At 35.9% G+C, this 9,290-nt stretch overlaps 1 long non-coding RNA gene across 1 annotated transcript; it reads right to left on the bottom strand.

Annotated features, from left to right (window-relative positions):
* Nucleotides 1-6,041: 6,041 nt before the first annotated feature.
* Nucleotides 6,042-6,609, bottom strand: LOC25490463 (uncharacterized). Its single transcript, XR_003010678.2, has 2 exons — nucleotides 6,466-6,609; nucleotides 6,042-6,354 (listed from the first exon to the last, which is right to left on the bottom strand). It is a non-coding gene; the product is annotated as an uncharacterized lncRNA (long non-coding RNA).
* Nucleotides 6,610-9,290: the final 2,681 nt, after the last annotated feature.

The raw sequence follows: 9,290 nt of genomic DNA, 5'->3' as shown, positions 1-9,290 counted from the left end.
ACTATCGCTTCATTTGTACCTGTATTAAGGGTTCTACCAAGTTCCCTAAGTCCTCAACCACTTCCGAATTTTATTGGATACCGAGAAAACACCCAGTCCAACAACGTTCGTAGGAAAGTCTCGTTTGAGTGTAGCATCGCGTGTCGACTAATTTCGAGAAAACACCCGGTTAGCCACCGCACTACGTCCTAAAAGGCCAAGATGGGTTAAGGGTTACTAAAGGTCCTTAGCGTTCAACGGAAACTTAAAAGTAATATGGTCTAAACGTGAAAACACACGCCGACATATATCACTTTAAGCTCCTCCGCTAAGTGTGGTTATCTCACATGTGTTAAGACACGAGTATACCCTCGGTATGCCACTATGAGTCTACCACTTCTATCTTATACTTCTCTCAAATCCGGGTGTAGGACTTATCTCACCACTCACGTTTAAGAAAGAAGAAAGAAGAAGAGAGAACATATATACATGTATTTCCATCTTTTATTTATTGATTTTATTTTTTAAGCAAGTTATAGCACAAAATTTAAATAAAGCCAAGTTAGGCTCAACCCTCTTACGGGGGTCCCCAGTGAAGTCGTCATTTCTTAGGGAATTAAAGTGGAAAAATAAAGACCTAATTATCTACATTTTTTATTGATTTGGAAGGACATGGTCCTCTGCCTACGTACCCGTGAGGGATCAAAACCTCGTAGTTCGGGGTAGAAATTGACATTTGATTGGTTTTGTGTTTTTTATTAGTTTTGAAAAAAGTTTTAAAAGAAAAGCCAAGTGGCAAATAAGATTTGGTTTGTATTTTTTAATTTAAAAGAAAATGAACTCAAGGTATGATTAAATTGATTGAAAGTTTGATTAAGAAAAATAAAATAAAAAAGGATCACTTGATTTTGGAATCAAGGTTTATTATGAAAATATTTTTGTGATTTTTGATTATTTGCATGTTTTTTGTTGTTTTTTTGGAATATTAAATAAAAATTAAACTAACGGAGCAATAAAAATAAAAGAACACACACACCCACACACTTTTCTCATTTATATTTACATTGGACCTAAATACATTCTAATTGCTGGAAAATAAATAACAATAATTAAAATGCTAAATAGAAATAAAAAAATGCAAAAATGCATGAAAATAAAACAAATGGACAACCGAAAGGACAAAAATTACCAAAGGGACGAAATTCCAAGGGACTTTTCCGAAGGGACTTATTCCGAAGGGACTTATTTCGAAGGGACAGAAAAATGAGGGAGAAGAAAAGAATAGCTCGTCATCACAAGCTAAAGAGGGAGAAGAGAGAAAAGTTCTTTGACAACTCAAGAGAACTTTTGGTGTGTGAAATTGTGTGGAATGAGGGCTCTATTTATAGGTGAGGAGGTTGATGAAAAATGGAAAATTGGTTTAATGGAAATGATGGACAATTATGGTGAATTTTGAAAAAGGATTGTTAAAGTTGACCCTTGACAGGGGGTAAAGATCTATCAACGCTTTTTACTTTATTATAACTTTTACAGGGGGTAGAGAAGAATGACGGCGCCGCTCCCTGAATCTTTCCCATTCCAATCGGTTTGCTTTTTCCTTCAATTGCTAGTTCTCAAATATTAACAAATTGCTTTCAAATTGATTCCTCCACTCACGTATTTATCACGTAAGTGGCCATTTCAATCAATTAGGGTTACACGTTCATCAGAAATTCTGTTACGGACTTTGCTTTACTGTTTGTAGTCTCAGTTCTGCCAATTGCCATGTTCGATTGGCAAGCAGAATTGGGGACGCCTGTTCCGGTTCATGTCTCGTCGACAGCCAAACCTACTACCACTTTGGCTCTCGACATGGTTGCGCTTAAAACACCAACAAAAGCTACCGCTCGAAAACCTTCTTTTGCTCAGGCATTACGCGGTTCTACACTTAACTACTCAGAACCCCTACCATCGCCTGTAATTCATGGGGACATGTTGTCAGTTAATATTTCGAAAGAAGCTTATGTCCGTGGTTTAGAAGCTTGTCGGACCAACCTTCGGGGCAGACTGATGCTTAACAAAGGGGATACTCCATACTCTTCCAAGGTTGTCTTTGAAAAGCTACAGACAATATGGAAACTTCCTGGTCCTTGGAGTCTACGCTCATTAGGTATGGGGTTTTATGAATTTACCTTTGCATCACATGAAGACTTGTGTAAAGCTTGGGTTGCGGGAACTACCAGTTTGAAGCCCGGGGTTATTCGTTTATTTGAATGGTCGAAGGACTTTAATATGCACACGCATCGTCAGACACATGCTCAGGTTTGGATCCGTTTATGGGAATTGCCACAAGAATATTGGATGGAGAGGACTTTATTGGAGATAGCAGGGGCGGTTGGTACTCCATTGCTCATTGATCAGGTTACCAAGAACCGTTTGTTTGGTCACTATGCCAGAATACTAGTTGATTTGGACCTTTCAAAAGATATTTTTTATGAAGTTATGGTGGAAAGGGAGGGCTTTGCGTTCCCAATTGCTATTGAATATGAACGCCTTCCTGATTTTTGCACACATTGCAAGACTATTGGCCACAATGTTAGTTCTTGCCGTTGGTTACATCCGAGGAAAGAGGACAAGCAAGCAGAAAGAGTTGGTAATGGAAAGAAACCAGTGAACTCCCAAAAACAACGAAATGACTGGAAACCAAAAGATAACCCTCATGGTGTTGGATCCTTGGTTGCCTTTGAAGCTCACGATCCCTGTAACACCCCGTTTTCCCAATATACAAATTTCTTAAAACATTTATCAGAGTAAGCATCGTAAACAACGGGATATCACATAAAACGTAATCCAAAACAGTTAAATAATAATTTAACCAAAAGTCGTAAACATTGCAGCGGAATTTAGTTCATAATCCATAAATCAGTTTGGCACGTAGGCCCCATCAAAATATCTCAAATGAGTTAAATCAACTTAACAAAACATAATAAATGTTCAACATCATAAAACATAAACATGATAGTCACGTAAGAGAATGAAGCATGCATAATCATAAAGCCCCATCCCGTTACGTATCAGAGCGACCTAGACGACACAGTGAAGGCAAGGCCACTCACGACGGAATCAGCACACTAAGCTCGATCACCTGCACGTTACCCACGGTCGAGGTAACATTCAAACAGAAGGGGTGAGATTTCATAACAGAATAACATTAATCAAATGCAATAAAGAATCATGAATTTACATCCTAATTAATCTTGATCATAATCAATTTAAAACATAATCATCATTGTATCTTTAATAAGCATCTATCACGTAATCACATAATCAATCATCATCAACATAGCATAATAGACATGACAATGTGACAATGCTCCTAGACTCCGTATATGCATGTGGTACCAATCGTCATCATAAGTATAAATATACTTTAATCGTGCGGAGGACAAAGCTCCTATAAAACGTGCGGAGGACAAAGCTCCTAATATTCGTGGTGAGGACTAAGCTCAATGATATGCTATGCATGGACACATATGAACAAAACATCGTAATCATGTGCATTCAATAACTTGAAGCGAAACGTCATCATTTTCATTACATTCATAAATAAACATTGCATACTCAGTTAAATAACAGCAGCGGCATAGTCAAGTCACATAACAGCAGGGAGATATCAATATATCAACAGCAATTCAATAGAATCATAATCATTTCAATTATATCTTACATATTGCATAATACCTTAATCATGCTCAAATAATATCAACATAACTTAATAGCTTTACAGACTGCATTAAACGTTATCATAAGGTTTCATTACCAATTAGGGGTTCACTCTTGATCAAAAGGTGCGACACGGATCGCACAACCACTCATCAGCTACATTCTGGACTTGCTCGCGAGGCGAGAGTTCTCACTCGCCATGGCGAGTACCACTCAGATTCCCAACTAATGTTGTTTTGGGTTCAATCCTGTCCTAAAATCATTCCTAATCATCTCTAGGTATGTTTAGGCACTTAAAGGCACTCAAGGTCCAACTAAAAAGTCGAAACTACAAAATATGACATGCACTCTGCCTAAGCTCGCGAGGCGAGGAAGGGTTGCTCGCCATGGCGAGTTGAACCAAACAACTCGCGAGGCGAAGGGAAAAGGCTCGCGTGGCGAGCGATGCAGCTCATCACTCGCGAGGCGAGGATCATAGCTCGCCGTGGCGAGTGATGAATGTCGCTACGGCCAGGCTTCCTAAAATCACAAAAATTCATCGATTAACATGGTTCTAAGTCTGATACTGATTCCAAAGTTTGTCCTAAACATTATCTAAGGTCCAGGAATACTTTCTACATCAATCTAACCAATTTCCACCGTTTATTCTCAATTTTTAGGGATTTGACCTAGTTTTCGTTTTCTCCATCTAACCCTAATTCTTGCTAACTAATCATCAGAATTACATTCACTAATGTTACTGAGTTATTAGTCCCACCCTTACCTGGTTATGAAGAAAATCGCAGCCCTCTTTGGTCTCTTGCTCCTCTCTAAGCTTTTTCTCCCTTTTCCAAAAGTTTTCACCTACAAAGTGTTTTTTCTAAACCTAGGTCTATTCTTTTATATCTCCCCTTAATAACTTATCTTATTTCACTTTCTCCCCCAAAATTATCTAAAATATCAAAACAGCCCTCAACTAAATATTTTTCAAATCTTTATTTTATTTAACAATAAAATAAATTCTCTAATCTTATCAAATCCTCCAAAACTCATAACTTATCACGTCATCAATCAAATCATCAAAATTCATCAAAACATATCAAAATCATGCATATATTATATAATTATAATATAATTGCCTAAACTTGATTAAATAACGATTAAACGAAAGTGGGCGTTACAATCCCAAAATTCAACAGAAGGAACTAGAGATTGTTGACAAAGACCATGAAGACGAGGAACTAAATATGGACAATGTACCGAAAGCAAAAGACCTCACGGTCCCCACCATTGAGACACAAGAAACCGAAACTAGAACAAGCACCAATGACAAGGAGGTTACGGTTGTTGATACAGAAGTTCATGAAGAGAAACAAACAGGTGATTCTCCAAAAAATTGTTGCACTTTCTGGCACATCATTCACTATGCCTCTTCAGAATGTTTCAGATGATATAGTCCGTTCTCCAATTGTTCGAAACGACATGGTACCTATTCTAACCTTGGCATCTGATTTTCCGAATGTTCAAAATATTATGGTAAGGGAAGATGATCTGGTAGATCAAGTGTTACAAAAAGAGATGGAGCTACTGAAAGATTCTTTGCAAAATGCTTCATTGGCAGAGGTCCCTTTTACTCCATATTTATCAAAGTCACAAAAGAAGAAGGCGACAAAGGCAACATATGCAACCCGCTCCCAGGGTCCTCTACCTAATTCCAAATGAAGATTATTTACTGGAATATCTGGGTGGAAAGTGATTCATCTGCGGCTGTTCTTGCTTTCAAGGACACGGATCTCATTCCTTTCCGTCTTCGGAACCGTTGGCTGGCTTCCTCGGAAATGACTTTCCTGACAATGATTGGTTTGACAGATTACCTCCTCTGTTGGCTTTTGACTCTCTAGGGATAATTACCATTTTCCCTAAGATTTCTGATTTTTTATTGCTTCCTTTTTTCATTTTTTTTTCTTTTGAGGGTAACGGCCTAGTCCCCCTTCTTTGTATATATATTTTTCCTTTCTTTTTAATATATATGGAGTAGTCGGTATAGGATAGGAGTTCCAGTGGGGTGTCAACCTAGTTGGGATGTCTCGGGCTCCTTGATGCCTCCCCTACTTCTTGCCTTATCCACAAAAAAAAAATGTCTATTCATTTTAGTCATCTTCAAAGTGAAGAGTATAAACACTTACAGTTAAGTGTGCTTTTGGCATACAAATGACAATTTTGACAAAAACTTATTTGGATTATTTAGTTTAAATATTTCAATGATTCTTGAAATATTTACTAATATTTATAAAGTTTATATAAGTTGACAATCTTTCTTTGAAAATAAAATAAAGTTGACAATCTTATTCTAAATAAAGAAAGGAAAAAATAACTAAATATATTTAAACAATGAATTTATTTATTGAAGAAATTGTATACTTCTACATTGAGGATGTTGTTTTCAATATCTTCTTTGCGAGAAAAAATAAATAAATATCAAAGAAACATAAACGAATTATTGATGGAAATTGAAATTACCAACATTATTACATAAAAAAAAAATACTATACTCTTATAAGTAACAATAAATTATTTTTCAATTTAATTATTACTCGTAGTCACACTCACACATACGAGCAATGCATTTCGCTATTTGTTCATCGAAACATAATATTTGTGGACAATCAATGTCAACTTTGCAGCGGAAAAGACCTGCGATGTCATATAAGAATAAATGATTGTCAATAATAAGTTATCAAATAGTGTGTATGATATACAAAAAAAAATAAAAAAAATTGAAAATGGTGCAAAGAAATGGCTTACCAGCATTGGTTACAGCAAGAATTAAAGAAAAAAAGATTATCAAAGCATAGACAAACTTAGAAATTTGAGCCATTGTTCTATGATTCTTAATAGATCTTAGCCTTTTTAGAGTTGTAAGAAACAAATCATGAATTTGGAACTTTATTTAAATGTCTCTATGAAAACAATCTTGTATATTATTTATAGAAATTTGATTATACTTTTTTATTTTTCTTTTATCCTTTCATAATGGACAAGGGAAAATTTCAAAAAGCGAAACAATTTAAAATATTACATAAACCAAAAAATTGTTGTAGAAATTATAATGTATTGAAGAGGTGGCAACACATTTATTTATAAATTGAAATTATCATAGAATAATTAATTTTTTTGGACAAAATTATAAGGTCGAATTTTATTCATATCATACACCTCTTAACAAAGTTAAGAGGCGGAACTAGTGATGAGAAAAATTGTGTGTTATCCAACACAAGAAAATAAAGGAAATTCTTTGTTTAAACAAGTACCAAAAGTGCAAAGGTACATTGTATTATAATTTTTTCCCGCCAAATAAGAAAATTTTGATTATAGATTCAACAAGTGTTATAAGAAAGTTTCCTTAACACATTATAAGTTATTCATATTGTTTCTTTTTTCCTTTGTTGGGTTTTGGTTTGGTTTCCCAACTTTGTTGCTCTTTTCCTTTCTCTCTTTACTTTCAATAAATTGTTGAAGGAAAATTGCTTTTTTTACATAGAAAAGTTCATAAAGACACAAGTAAAATATGTTTATGCCCCCAGTGGTCGTTAACTACCGCTGGTAGATGCGCCGGCAGTTAACTGTCGTTGGAGCCAGCGGTCGTTAACTGTCGTTGGTTTTTTTCCCCCAAAACCAGAAAACCCCTACCTCTCCTATTCATTCATCACCTTACATCACCAATACCATACCCAAAAAAATCTCCATTTCAAAATTTTTGTGTCAAAATCTTGCTTCCAAATCATTGTTGATCGATTGTTAGCATGTTTCTACACACAATATGCATCAAAGAACATGTAATACAACGTTAAAATCCATTACATTTGATTGATTTTTCTGATTTTTTTTTTTTGTACTGTCACGAGCTTGAGCGGCAGTTAACCACCGCTGGGTGTGAGCGGCTGTTAACTGCCGCTGGTAACTTATAAATTTTTTCAAAATTGTCAAACGGCAGCGCTACCGCCCAAATTTTTTTTTTTCAATTTTTTTTTCCTTTTGTTTTTTTTTGTTTGTTTATGTTATTATATGACATTAGATACATGTTTATTAATTAGTTTAGTAATTGTAAGTTGTTTATTTATAGATAAGGTTAAGAGTGCGAGTGATGATCCGGGTGATTGAAAACCTAGAGTTATCGACTCCATTAAGGTTGAAGCTCCTGCTAAGGTCGAAGCTTCCGTTAAAGTTGAGGCTTCAAGCGTCAATTTAGATGTGTGGAAACTTCGTGACAAAGAAGTGGACACAGCTCATTTATTTTCGACCCGAGACACATGGAAAGATAAAGACGAATTGCTTTGTTGGGTCCGTCGACAAGCAAATAGGGTTGGATTTACGGTTATCATTAGAAGATCTTGTGAAGGTAGAAATGCTATGTTGGAGTTGGTTTGTGAACGGAGCGGCGAGCACAAACTACCGAAGACAAAAGTGAAGCATGAAGCAACGGGATCAAGAAAATGTGGTTGTTTGTTCAAGGTGCGTGGATATGTCCTGAGGGAAAACAATGCTTAGAAATTGGCTATTCTTAATGGCGTTTGTAACAGCCCGATTTTTGCTAGATTTATTTTTAATTGTTTTTATTATGTGTTTATATGTGCTTGTGTGTGATCATTCATCATTGGGTGAATTTTCATGGGTTTCCGTGTTTGAAGGGTAATTTAGTCATTTTGGACTCAAGGGTATTTTGGTCATTTTGGGTGTAAGCGTAAATTAGTAACTTTTGGTGAGAATTACCTTTAGTGGTTAGTGAGAACCGTTATTTTTGCTAAGTTACTATCATAGTGATTAGTTACTAGAATTTTACCGTTAAGTGACCGTTGTAGTGTTTTACCGTTTAGAATGTAGAAACATTTTAGATTTAAGTTGGAGTGGGTTAAGTCCACTAAGCTTTAGGGTTAGGCCCATTAAGGGGACGTCCTATATAAACCTTGTCTTAGAGGAAATTTCCTCACACTTTCATTTACATAGATATTTTGAGAGAGTTAGAGAGAGAAAGTGGGAGCAAAGAGGAAAGGGTTAGAGAGAAGAGGAACTTGAAGATTCAAGGATTGGAAGAGAGCTACGAGCTGAAGTGAAGCTTGAGCTAGGGAATTAATCTAACTAAGGTAAGGGGGTTAGAATTCATCATAATCGTTTTTAGAGATTCATCATAATCATTTGCAGAGATTCAACATACTACTCAACAAACTGATGGCCACGCTGATGCTTTGATGAATCAAGAAAAGGAGGCACAGATGAAGTTAGAAATAGAATTGATGAAACAAGAATGGTTTTGGCAAGAAAAAGCAAAAATAAAATGGCATGTGGAGGGTGACAGAAACACTGCCTTTTTTCATAGAGTTACAAAAATAAAAAACGCTTCAAAGCTGATCTCATCTCTCACAATTCCAAAGCTTCATCAAACTCATCAATGTCGGATTTTGCTATCATCAAGAAGTTCAGAGTTAATATTCACCCTCCTAGGGCTCCTCAGATCAAAGAGGTCATATGGCACCCTCCTATTAGTCATTGGATTAAAGGAAATACAGATGGTTCATCTTCTGCTTTAGCTTCTGCAAGTGGTATTATTTTTAGAAACTCTGAAGCTGATTGTT

This window comes from Medicago truncatula, chromosome 3, assembly GCF_003473485.1.
Source record: "Medicago truncatula cultivar Jemalong A17 chromosome 3, MtrunA17r5.0-ANR, whole genome shotgun sequence".
In the NCBI taxonomy this organism is placed as follows: domain Eukaryota; kingdom Viridiplantae; phylum Streptophyta; class Magnoliopsida; order Fabales; family Fabaceae; genus Medicago; species Medicago truncatula.
The sequence above is the reverse complement of the archived record's forward strand: the minus strand, read 5'-3'. Positions and strand labels throughout refer to the sequence as shown.